Genomic DNA, 13468 nt, shown 5'->3' with positions numbered 1-13468 from the left:
TACTAATCTGCACTGAAATCAGCAACAGAATAGTTCCGCATTTTCAAGTAACAACTGCTCTTAGTCCATATTGGTATTTCTAAATACATTTCAACACCTCACGTTGTGTTTGTACAGCCCCAGTCAAGAGAAATATTTTCATACAGTTCGCAGTTGTGTACAAGCAAAGATGTCTCTCTTTACAGAATTGTAGGTGTTGTTTGCGTTTGTTTTTGTCACATGATTATTTCCAGGCTTGGTAATGCTTGAGGTTTTGTACTTAATGTCAGAAATCCTTGTTATGGATCACTCAAGGCTTCTTTAATTAGTTGACTGTGTTCTAATTAGCATCTAGAATGCCAGAAACAGTCCAGCTCTCTTTTGTTTAAGATTATCTCAATCTCCCCGTCTTTCTCTCTCTCTTTCTTTCTGAGCTCATCTGTGAATTTAAACATTAATTTAGCTATTTAGCTTAACACTTCTGAAAGTCAGCAGAGTAAAGTGTGCTCAAGGGGGCTGTGAAGTAAACATGTATTTGCTTTAATTAAGATTTAATTCTGGTGGCCTAAGGTGGACTAGCGGTCTAAGCGGCTTACCCCTCTAAACGTATTAGTTGAGCATGGGTTAGAATCCGGCCCACTGCCCTGTGGACCCCCCCATCCCCCATTTTCCCTGTCCTTCCAACACCATTCTCTCTTCCACGAGATTAAAAGAGACCGATGTCGGCAGACTGTGTAGGATTTCCAGATTGTGAGGGGAGTGGGGGGGGGGGGGGCTGTTGTTGTGCCCTTGAGCAAGGCACTTATTCCTCCTGTAAGTGGTGTAGCTATGGTCTGCATGTGGGATCCTGGCTCCCCCATGCCAGGTGACCACTAGACATAGGGAGGCGATAGGAAGGAGGTCTTCAGAGGTCGCTCGGTGAAATGGGCTGTGAAATGACCCCTGTCATGTCTCCATGATCACCCAGCCTTAGCTATGTACACACACACGCACACATCCCAGTGTTTTTCCCCTAGTCCCCACACAATCATGCAGTTGTTTCCAAGGCAATCATGGTGACGGCGGTGATGTAAAGGCACAGGGCGAGCGGAGGGGGGCCTCCCTAATGCGCTCCCCCCCCTGCGGGGAGCTTCCTCGGCTGCCTGCTTGCTTCTCCTGTTTCCAGTCCCCTGCAGGCCTCCGCCAATACACTCTGCTAATTGGATTAGAAGCGACAGTAATGCACTGCTGGGCCGTGGCGCAAACTAGCTTAGCCGCTAATAAGTTGCGCAAGAAGGTGAGTAAATTAGCCCTGTGATTTGTGATAGGCTGATGAATAGAGATTATGAGTGGGTGAATGGAGGAAACCACCGACCCCGATTCATGTGACGAGAGGGTTTGCTCACCTTGATTCACTGAAAGGGAAGATTACTCAAGCAATAGATTTGCATATGTGCGTGCACGCTCGCGTGTGTTTGTGTGCGGGAAGCCACGCAGACCGACCAAGCTAATAACAATTATTACAACGCTTGTAATTATGACAATGATACTAAGTATGATGCATAAATCAATTAAGCGAATTTCGAGTTGCAACCTAATCACATTGAGTGCACTCTACATGTCATTCATTGTCGAGGTGATTCATTTGACTGTTTGAACGTGTTTATGATTTCATTTGATTTAACGTTGTGTTTGCGCCACTACAGCTTGTTTGGTTGTGGTTTAGGAAAAGCTACTTGGGTCATCTGTTCTGGTGTTGTTTGGCTTAGTCTCTGGCTTTGCATTTTCTATACGGACGGTTTGTTGTTCCCGGTCATGGTAATTCCATCACACATAAAGACTCACAGGTGATGGAGAGAAAAATTATATATTTTTCCTGATCTGGTAATGAAACCAGGTAAAATCACACACCTTTTATGGTAGACTGTGATTAACCAGCTGTAAAAAGGTCAACTATGGGGCTAAGATGAACAATTTTTTAGTAAAATGTTCTGAAAATATATCATCCTAGATAAACCCTAACCCTTGGGGAGGATTCAAACCCTTTAAAATTACAGCAAACTTGTTTATTGGATTTTTATTTTAAAGACAGACTTGGATCTGGATGTCCCCCTCTGGGTTTCCTATAGACAAATGCAGTGCCAGTAAAATAATTAGGCACCACAACCATATGCAGGTTTGCCTTATATGGTCCTTCCCATTTGCATCCGTAGGCCAAATAGAAAACTTGTGTCAGCTGTTGTGTGTATTAATTAATTCAAAATAAATTGGTATTGAAAATATCTATGTAGACTTTTAATCCTAACACACACACACACACACAATACTCTCATACCTGTCCTAAAACCCAGTCTTGTCATTTACATAGACAAAACCTGGCATCCCCCACCTCTCCTTCCTCCTGCCCTCTCCCATCCCTCTTCTTTTCTGCATGTTTTCTACACGTTCCTCCTTGTTTCCTTGACCTTTCCCACACTGAATCTGTCCCTTCCTTCTCCTTGCCCTTTTCATGGTCGCCTCAGCTGCTTTGTCCTTTCCGTTTTCGCCTCGGGGTAATATCTCACATTCTGGTTTGGTGATTTATTTTCTGTATGTATGTGCCTTTCTACTCAAACACATGTGTTACTTGCGTGTGCACACAATCTTTCATAACGATACACACATTCTCTCTCAGTTCTCTCTAACGATTGATTTACAATATTTGTGAGGCCAAAATGTACTCCCATTAAAAATGAGCCTCAATGCTAACCTTAACTTTGTCCGCAAAACTTTAATACTAACCCTAAATCTAAAACTTTGACATATAACCTTAAACCTAATAATAACTAACCCTGAGGGCTCAAAAAATGTAATATGGCTTTTGAGAGTATATTGAGGCTGGCTACTACTGTGAAATGGCTTTAGTGTGTTGAGACTGGCTACTACTGTAACATGGCTTTAGTATGTTGTATGTTGAGACTGGCTACTACTGTAACATGGCTTTAGTATGTTGTATGTTGAGACTGACTACTACTGTTATATGGCTTCTGTAAGTTGAGACTGGCAACTACTGTAACATGGCTTTAGTATGTTGAGACTGGCTACTACTGTAATATGGCTTTAGTATGTTGAGGCTGGCTACTACTGTAACATGGCTTTAGTATGTTGTATGTAGAGACTGGCTACTACTGTAACATGGCTTTAGTATGTTGTATGTTGAGACTGGCTACTGCTATTATTTGGCTTTAGTATGTTGAGACTGGCTACCCATACAGAAATCTAATATATGGCCATATACATTAAAATACTTATATATTTTAAGATACATGATCCTATATGTTAATTACATATTTCATTCTGACATAAAAATTGCCAGTTATTGTATATTTTGACATATATGTACATATGTGTTGATCAAACCAAATATATGTTTACAACATATATGCTCATATAAGACATATAAGTTACATACATATATTGCCATATATTACATTTCAGTATGGGTACTACTGTAACATGGCTTTAGTATGTTGAGACTGGCTAATACTGTCACTTGTCTTTTTAAGTACTGAGGGACTGACTGTCACGCTTTATCTGTGTTTTGATGTTTTAGCAGATTACTATTCTTTTTGCATTTGCCACAGGCTCCTGTTACCACAGTAGGAGCACAAGTCATTAATCAGTGCAGATTTGGCAAATTAACTGTAGATGGCAGCATCTCTCATACAAGCTGCACTACAAACTGCTCTCTTTTCCTAATTGGTTCACTTTTTAGTTGCGTTTATGTGCAGAATGAGTAGTACACCAGCAATTCGTATCTCTTTGATTTCCTTCACATACCAGATTGTTTGATACAAGATCACATTTAACAGACACATCCCAAGCCTCTTACAAGATTATTTTGGGTTAAGTGTTTGCTTAAGGACAAAACGACCACTGTGCCAGCTTAAGCATTTGATTTATCAAACGTTCAGTCAGTGGTCAGATGCTCGAACCCCTGGTCTGTCTGCCGCTCCTCTTTTCACTTGAACATTTGCTAATGTCTGATAGGAGTCCTCATTTGTAAGTTAGCACTACAAATATGCCTGAGGAGCACTGCTATACTAAAAAGCCCTTGGGAGAGGACACATTTAAGAACTCAACTGACCAATTAGCTTGTGATTGGTCCTGTGACCCAATTATGCGGGAGTAATCATACAGGGATCCCCGGCTCTCCCCCCCTCCCTCCCAACACACCAAAACAGACCCAACCACACAGCTCCACACCACCGCACCATACACATACATCTCCCCATCCCCCACACCAGCGTGAACCCGCTCTCCTGCTTCATCAACGTGATCCTGCCTTCAGTGTGATGAAATAGCCATCTATCACAAAGCCATGTGAATCACATTGCAAATGAAGACGAGTCATTGACTTCAAACAGCAATGGAAATAAAGAATGGAGAGTCTCCCTGCCTCCAGGCAACCAGCACCTCAGACAAACTCACATCCTAGAGAAACACTCAAATTGCCTTTCTTTTTCATTTCCTTTCCCCTCATTTTTCCTCGTCTGTTCCCTCGTTCTTTGAAGATAGAGTGAACTAGGTCAACGGAGAGAGAAAGGAAGAGCATTTGGGCTCCGGGAAATGTTCAATGTTCTCTGTTTGGTAATGTAATCTACAGTGTTTGACGTACCCATTCCTGGCCGTGTGTAATAGATCATTAGTTTAGAGTGGTGTCTCCCCAAAAAAACTGTCATGACCAACCTAAAAGTTATATTATTTCTTAAATTTTATATATTTCATATTTATTTTAAAAGGCAAGCCGATTGAGAACCAACTCTCATTTGCAATGGCAACCTGGCCAAAGTCATAACAGTGCAAAACGACACAAAGTTGGAGTACTCGCTATGCATTTTTTTTTTAAGTGCTTATGTTGAGTTAAGCATGTCTAGGCAAATAGCCTCATGTTTGGAAGGAATAGATGGACTGTAGGAATAGATGGACTGAAGTTGAAAGAAGTAATGAATCTTTTGGAAATAAATTATGAACAACAATGAATCTGGCTTCCTAACACCCATCTGTCTTGTGTTGTTATCCAGTCCTTTTACCTGTCATGGACGGAGGCTTGACGGCGTACACCCACACGGCCACCCAGACACAAAGGACTGGGCTAATACATGCGTGTCCCAGAGTTATGGAAATGGCCCCAGACCTGCGTTGGCCAGTAATGGTTTTCTCCAAACCCCAAATGGACCATTACATCTCACAGTGACTGAGTGCTCAGGTCAAGGAACCTCAGATGGTATCACAGGGCAGGGGGGTCTTAGGGGGACATTAATTCAGCATTGTCACAGAATTCCAGCTGTATGGTATTGGAGCAGTTAAAAACACACACACACACTCCACTTGATCTATCCATTCTACACTCACTTCATTATGGACCTCACTCCCATCTATAATCAACGCTAGCCACATGGTAGGAGATCAATGTTCTGCCCCCCCCCCCCCCCCCACCCTTTCTGTTTCTTCTCTCTGACCCTTTTCTCTTTCCCTCTCTCTAGCTATCCCTCGCTCTCCCCTCCAACCTTATCTTCCAGCCTTAATCAAATTGCCAGTTGTGCTGGGCAGGCGGCGTTATTGGTGGAAGCGGGGTAGGGGGGCGGGGGGGGGGGGGGTTGGGGGTTGGCTTGGTACAGAGTTCTGGGGGGCAGAGCAAAGGAAGAGAGAAGGAGAGAGTTAGATTAGACTTCCACACAGACAGCAGACTCTTCTCCAAAGTGAAAGGTGTTATAATGGATTTGGACAGACGTTCGCTGTCAGCACTGTGCTCTTTCCGGATCCAGCCAGCCTCTCATCTGCATTAACACTCCTCCCCTCCATTCCTCCCTCCCTCCGTCCCTCCCTCCCTCCTTTTCTTTGCCTGTCTACTTCTTCCCTCTACCCAGCACCAGTCTTTCTCTCTCCACTGCCTATTCCCTGGATCTACATATTCGTCCCGTAATTGACATTTTCCATTTTGGCAGCTTCTATATTGGCTGCCAGCCGTGAGATGCCCGTCGCCTAGGTAACGCCTTATGAGCGAGGACCCCCGGTGCTTGGCGAGAGAGGTCCAGCAGCCCGGGGTGTCTAACTCCGCAGCCGCGTCCCAAATGTCACCTCATTCCTTCGATTACACACTACTTCTGTGCCCGGGCAGCAGATGAGGACACATCTTCTTCCCCTAACCGGTCGGTACCAGAGGCACACAACAACTGCCCACTTAGGGAATACTAAATCAGGCCCAAACAATCACGCAAGGTATTATCAAATAAGGGCGTTTAAGCTAATTTGTGGGTTTAATGAGCTCTCTGTGATCCCAGAGGGCAGTGGGTGGGGGTTGGGGGAGCGTACGTGAGGAATGTACACAATAAGGTATGCTTCGTCTATGTGCGCTCTCAACCTTTTAGGCAACCTTAGATATAATGCAGCTATTTGCTATTTTAGTGTTTGCTGTCGTGACAGTGGCTGCACAATGCAGACGTTTGGATAGGACTCAGATGCAGTCGTTTGGATGCAGAGGTTTGCAGAGGTTTGGCTAGATGCAGAGGTTTGGGTAGAACTCAGATGAAGATGTTTGGGTAGAACTCAGATGCAGACGTTTGGGTAGAACTCAGGTGCAGACGTTTGGGTAGAACTCAGGTGCAGAGGTTTGGGTAGAACTCAGGTGCAGAGGTTTGGGTAGAACTCAGATGCAGAGGTTTGGGTAGAACTCAGATGCAGAGGTTTGGGTAGAACTCAGATGCAGAGGTTTGTGTAGAACTCAGATGCAGAGGTTTGGGTAGAACTCAGATGCAGAGGTTTGGGTAGAACTCAGATGCAGAGGTTTGTGTAGAACTCAGATGCAGAGGTTTGTGTAGAACTCTGATGCAGAGGTTTGTGTAGAACTCAGATGCAGAGGTTTGGGTAGAAATCAGATGCAGACGTTCGGGTAGGACTCAGGTGCAGAGGTTTGGGTAGGACTCAGATGCAGACGTTTGGGTAGAACTCAGATGCAGAGGTTTGGGTTGAACTCAGATGCAGAGGTTTGTGTAGAACTCAGATGCAGAGGTTTGGGTAGGACTCAGATGCAGAGGTTTGGGTAGGACTCAGATGCAGAGGTTTGGGTAGGACTCAGGTGCAGAGGTTTGGGTAGGACTCAGATGCAGAGGTTTGGGTAGAACTCAGATGCAGAGGTTTGTGTAGAACTCAGATGCAGAGGTTTGGGTAGGACTCAGATGCAGAGGTTTGGGTAGAACTCAGATGCAGAGGTTTGTGTAGAACTCAGATGCAGAGGTTTGGGTAGAACTCAGATGCAGAGGTTTGGGTAGAACTCAGATGCAGAGGTTTGGGTAGAACTCAGATGCAGAGGTTTGTGTAGAACTCAGATGCAGAGGTTTGGGTAGAACTCAGATGCAGAGGTTTGGGTAGGACTCAGATGCAGACGTTTGGGTAGAACTCAGATGCAGACGTTCGGGTAGAACTCAGATGCAGAGGTTTGGGTAGAACTCAGATGCAGAAGTTTGGGTAGGACTCAGATGCCTACATGGATCTCTTTGTCCAGGTCTCTTTTGTCCTCATCAAGATCCAAGGTTGTACATGTATCCTTCATAACTCCTACTCTCTCTCCCTCTCTCTCACTGTCTCTCGCTCTCTCCCTCTCTCTCACTATCTCTCGCTCTCTCCCTCCCTCTCACTATCTCTCGCTCTCTCCCTCTCTCTCACTGTCGCTCGCTCTCTCTCTCCCTCTCTCTCACTGTCTCTGTACCTCTCATCACCAGTATTGTAGTTTGGAGCTGAGAAAATCAATAACATCCAAAGCTAATCTGTGGTTGTTATTATACTAATGCCAGTGAAAGGCAGCTCAGTCAGCCATTCAGTTGGCTGGCCAGCTAGTCATCCGACTAGGCAAAATTAATGGTAGATATATTGCAGGCATAGAAACATTGTCACAGATATCAGGTCTCCCACATTCGTCTGACTTAAGCCAATAGATCCAGATGAAGACAAGTGTTCCCTGTGTCCCACTAGCGTACATGTGAATGGTCCAGTGTTACTTGTGTCCTACTAGCGTACATGTGAATGGTCCAGTGTTCCCTGTGTCCCACTAGCGTACATGTGAATGGTCCAGTGTTACTTGTGTCCTACTAGCGTACATGTGAATGGTCCAGTGTTACTTGTGTCCCACTAGCGTACATGTGAATGGTCCAGTGTTACTTGTGTCCCACTAGCGTACATGTGAATGGTCCAGTGTTCCTTGTGTCCCACTAGCGTACATGTGAATTTTCCAGTGTTCCCTGTGTCCCACTAGCGTGCATGTGAATGGTCCAGTGTTCCCTGTGTCCCATTAGCGTACATGTGAATTTTCCAGTGTTCCCGGTGTCCCACTAGCGTACATGTGAATGGTCCAGTGTTCCCTGTGTCCCACTAGCGTACATGTGAATTTTCCAGTGTTCCCTGTGTCCCACTAGCGTACATGTGAATTTTCCAGTTTTCCCTGTGTCCCACTAGCTTACATGTGAATGGTCCTGTGGCATCATGACCTGCAAGGCGAGCCAGCACGAGGCCTGAGAGGAAGTGGTGGAAAATCCAGTATGCTTGTGTCAAAATAAGGCTAACAGTATGCTTGTGTCAAAATAAGGCTAACAGTATGCTTGTGTCAAAATAAGGCTAACAGTATGCTTGTGTCAAAATAAGGCTAACAGTATGCTTGTGTCAAAATAAGGCTAACAGTATGCTTGTGTCAAAATAAGGCTAACAGTATGCTTGTGTCAAAATAAGGCTAACAGTATGCTTGTGTCAAAATAAGGCTAACAGTATGCTTGTGTCAAAATAAGGCTAACAGTATGCTTGAGGTACAGCCTTAGCTTGGTATGACACTGATGGCTGAGCCTAACCGCCCCCACCTCCACTTCATGAAATCCCTCGATCCGAGAGGCTCCCCCGTCCATCTCCATTCTAACTGGGACAATTCCACATCTGTCACCGTCTTCCGGTTCCACTCTGTTCAATTTGCCGGTGTGAGAGGCCGACGCGGCGAGCGAGAAAGACGGCAGGGATCAGAACGATAGATAAGCAGCGGGACCGGAACACAGCAACGTCGTCATGCCGCTCGGCTAGATTGAAACGGGGAGATTTCCATCAGCGCCGAGCAGGGCCATGCCTACAACCAGCTGGAGCAGATTCTCATCCCCGATTGAGGGGTGTGTGTGAAGTGACAGAGAAGCCTTGGAGTTTTTCCAGTCTACACACACATGCACGCACGCACATACACACACACACACACACACAGACTCACAGATACAACAAGTGTTTATGTATGTAGTGTCCTCTCTTTAAAATGCAAAATACTGCTGGTACGTGCCAATGAGTGTCTTTGAACAGAAGGATTGAATCAGTAGGCTGAGGAATTGTGTTTGTCTGTGTTTTTTTTTTTTTTTTTACCAGAGGGCATCATGGAACGAGTTGCTCTGCGTGTCTCTCTACCTTTTGAAACCAGCCCCCCGTTAGACCTACCTACTTTAATGAACATCTCATTCCTTTCAATTAAAGTGTCACCTGTCAGTCTCTGTACCCCCGAGGAGATGTTTTAGCTGAACCCGACGTTACAGATTTAACTACCAACGGGTTTGCCTTCAATCAGGCTGTTCCTAGGTTACATCTCAAGTGGAAGCCTGTTACCAGGTAACAGGGGACTCCTTTTCACCGTACACCGAACACTCTGGTCCAAAGCAGGGCACGAGAAGGGGAACACGGGGCCATTTGAGACATGGCCACGCTCTCACTGTAACCAGACGCCTCACGCCCCCCGGCCTCATTCACGACATCGCGTGCACGTCACCTTCCCACCGCCATCCTAGCGCCTCCACCCCACCCCCCCCTCCCTCATATCCCTTGTTTAATTAACTGTGGATTAAATTAAAGGCTATACGTTCTCATTAATGGATTTATCTTGAGACTTAGTAATTACAGGTTCTCGTTGGAGAGATGGCTACGGTGGCGCTGCGAGGCGTGGGCGTGAGTTTGTGCGTGTGTGTGTGTGTGTGCGTGCGCCATGTGTGTTGTTCACCAGCAAAAGCACGATAAGCGTTGTCTGAGGCACTCATCAGCCCAGACGTACAACAGTCACCGAGGAGAGAGCGGGAGGATGCGTGTAAATAACGCGGCCGCCGCGTGCCTCCTAGTGAAACACAATAATGAATTTATTAAAGGATGTAATTGCTCGGTTAGAGCATCTCAATTATCCCCTCCGTCGTACAACGTCTAGCCATTCGGTTTCAGCTGCTCTTGTTCCCCCTGGGCCGACCCCTCCGTCTATCAGGCACTTAGCGATGGAGGGCACGGTGGAGGGCACTGAGGTAGGGGATAACAAGGCGGAAGGGTTTGGCGGAGCCATTGTTATGTTTGGAGAACTGGGCTTGTCATTATGCAGTGAGAGCATTCGAGGTTTCACACGCCTGCATGGAAGGACAGTCACTCGCGCGCACGTACTCTATACCGTCATCCCTTTAGGCCCATCTTTTTCTTCACTCACTGCCCGCAACAGTAATCAGGCCCGCGAGATGTCTGGATGGGAGGTGATGGTTGGCTGCGGTACCAAACGATGGCACACCTGAGGTATGAAATCACTATTGGAGGCCACAGTTGATAGGTCGTCAATTACAGAGACTGAAAGGGAGAGGAGGAAGAGAGAGTAAAGGAGCGGGCGATGAAGAGTATAAAAGAATAAAGGTGGGAGAGGAGAAAGGAGGTGGGAGCGGTCGGATAAAGAAGGGAGTGAATGACATAGGGGAAAGGGATTGAGAAGAGCGAGGACACATGGTTCCTGGTTTTTCACTGCGAACAGATTGCTGGATTTCCTGGATCAGCCAACTGCGGACATCAATTTTTCCCCTGACTTGTCTTCTACTTTGCCTCTTTCCCTTGTCTCACGTGTCTTCTGACAGAAAAATGGAAGGGCCAAAAACTCACCAACAAACATACGCTTGTTATCAAGGCCTTGTCCTGTCATACCTGTATGTGTTTCACTTCCGGGTAAGAGTATCTTCTGACGTCATGTTAGATTGCTGCTTCTCCCTGGAACAGTCTTAGTGTACCCGTTTGTTTCTCTTGTTGTTTACACATTGACTGTTTTATTTTTGTCTGCCTGTCTGCCCGATGTGTGTGAAATAGCAACTAGCCGCATTATATCTCAGGTATCCTAAAAGATCAAATGTGCATGAATGCGGTTTTCCACTCCACCTTGCTCTGAAATAACACCATCAGACTTCCCACGCTAACCCTCCTGCACCTCGTTGTAGCTCCCGCCCATCTCCGTCCTGCTGCCTGACGGCTGGATAGCTCTATAGCCTCTCCTCTCTCACTGGCTCTCGCTCTGGCAACGTGGTCATACCTTGTTTGCCGTCTCTGGAGCCTCAGCCATCCCTCACATCGAGTAAGTCTCCACTCTCTTAGCTTTTTCCTCTGCCATCGAGGGTTGTGGTCCTGTGGTGGGTTCTAGTGCTAGCTGGTGTAAGCTAGGATGGCGTGTGGTGGGTTTTAGTGCTAGCTGACATAAGCTAGGATGGTGCGATGGGGGTTCTTGTGCTAGCTGATATAAACTAGGATGGCGTGTGGTGGGTTCTAGTGCAAGCTGATATACACTCACCTAAAGGATTATTAGGAACACCATACTAATACTGTGTTTGACCCCCCTTTCGCATTCAGAACTGCCTTAATTCTACGTGGCATTGATTCAACAAGGTGCTGAAAGCATTCTTTAGAAATGTTGGCCCATATTGATAGGATAGCATCTTGCAGTTGACGGAGATTTGTGGGATGCGTATCCAGGGCACAAAGTTCCCGTTCCACCACATCCCAAAGATGCTCTATTGGGTTGAGATCTGGTGACTGTGGGGGCCATTTCAGTACAGTGAACTCATTGTCATGTTCAAGAAACCAATTTGAAATGATTTGAGCTTTGTGACATGGTGCATTATCCTGCTGGAAGTAGCCATCAGAGGATGGGTACATGGTGGTCATAAAGGGATGGACATGGTCAGAAACAATGCTCAGGTAGGCTGTGGCATTTAAACAATGCCCAATTGGCACTAAGGGGCCTAAAGTGTGCCAAGAAAACATCCCCCCCACCATTACACCACCACCACCAGCCTGCACAGTGGTAACAAGGCATGATGGATCCATGTTCTCATTCTGTTTACGCCAAATTCTGTCTCTACCATCTGAATGTCTCAAAAGAAATCGAGACTCATCAGACCAGGCAACAACTGTCCAATTTTGGTGAGCTCGTGCAAATTGTTGCCTCTTTTTCCTATTTGTAGTGGAGATGAGTGGTACCCGGTGGGGTCTTCTGCTATTGTAGCCCATCTGCCTCAAGGTTGTGCGTGTTGTGGCTTCACAAATGCTTTGCTGCATACCTCGGTTGTAACGAGTGGTTATTTCAGTCATAGTTGCTCTTCTATCAGCTTGAATCAGTCGGCCCATTCTCCTCTGACCTCTAGCATCAACAAGGTATTTTCGCCCACAGGACTGTCGCATACTGGATGTTTTTCCCTTTTCACACCATTCTTTGTAAACCCTAGAAATGGTTGTGCGTGAAAATCCCAGTAACTGAGCAGATTATGAAATACTCAGACCGGCCCATCTGGCACCAACAACCATGCCACGCTCAAAATTGCTTAAATCACCTTTCTTTCCCATTCGGACATTCAGTTTGGAGTTCAGGAGATTGTCTTGACCAGGACCACACCCCTAAATGCATTGAAGCAACTGCCATGTGATTGGTTGATTAGTTAATTGCATTAATGAGAAATTGAACAGGTGTTCCTAATAATCCTTTAGGTGAGTGTAAGTTAGAATGGTGTGTGGTGGGTTGTAGTGCTAGCAGTTATAAGTTAGGATGGCATGCTTTTTGACTGGCCGTGTTGGTGTCTGTGTGGAAATATCTGTCACTTCTATTGGATCTACATTTCTCTGTCATGTACCTGCCCACTTGCCACTGCTCATCTGGTTAACGCTCTGCCATTGATTACCTTGGTTTCCCCCTACAGTTCCTCCTCAAACTACAACCCATGAAAAATAATGACTGCATTTCCTCATGTAATTGTTCGTGCCCGCTTATCGGGTATCCTACGCCTCTATCTACATCAAGGCTCACGTTGCTATTGGTTTGTTAACACTTAGTAGTGGTAGCAACTTCAACTCTCTCGTCTAACTCACAACCACTTCCTCTTCCATCATCTTAAACTGTAAACCTTGGCTGTAGAAGAACCCCTTCAACCTATCACTTTCCTTAAACTTGTGCAACTACCTGGGGTTTTCAATAATCACCAGGTAGTTGATAATCAAGCTGCTCCCCCTGTGTCACCTTTGCCTTAATGACCATGGTAGCGACCTCGCTGTACAACCCCCCTCCCCACAATTACCACTTCCTGTTCCTCATTTGAATACATTTCTTAGTTTACTGTCCTCACAAAGCTAACAAATCAAACCTGTCTGAGCTAGCTGAACTAGTCACCATTGCTGTATCACT

This window comes from Esox lucius, chromosome 9 (assembly GCF_011004845.1).
Source record: "Esox lucius isolate fEsoLuc1 chromosome 9, fEsoLuc1.pri, whole genome shotgun sequence".
Lineage (NCBI taxonomy): Eukaryota > Metazoa > Chordata > Actinopteri > Esociformes > Esocidae > Esox > Esox lucius.
The sequence above is the reverse complement of the archived record's forward strand: the minus strand, read 5'-3'. Positions refer to the sequence as shown.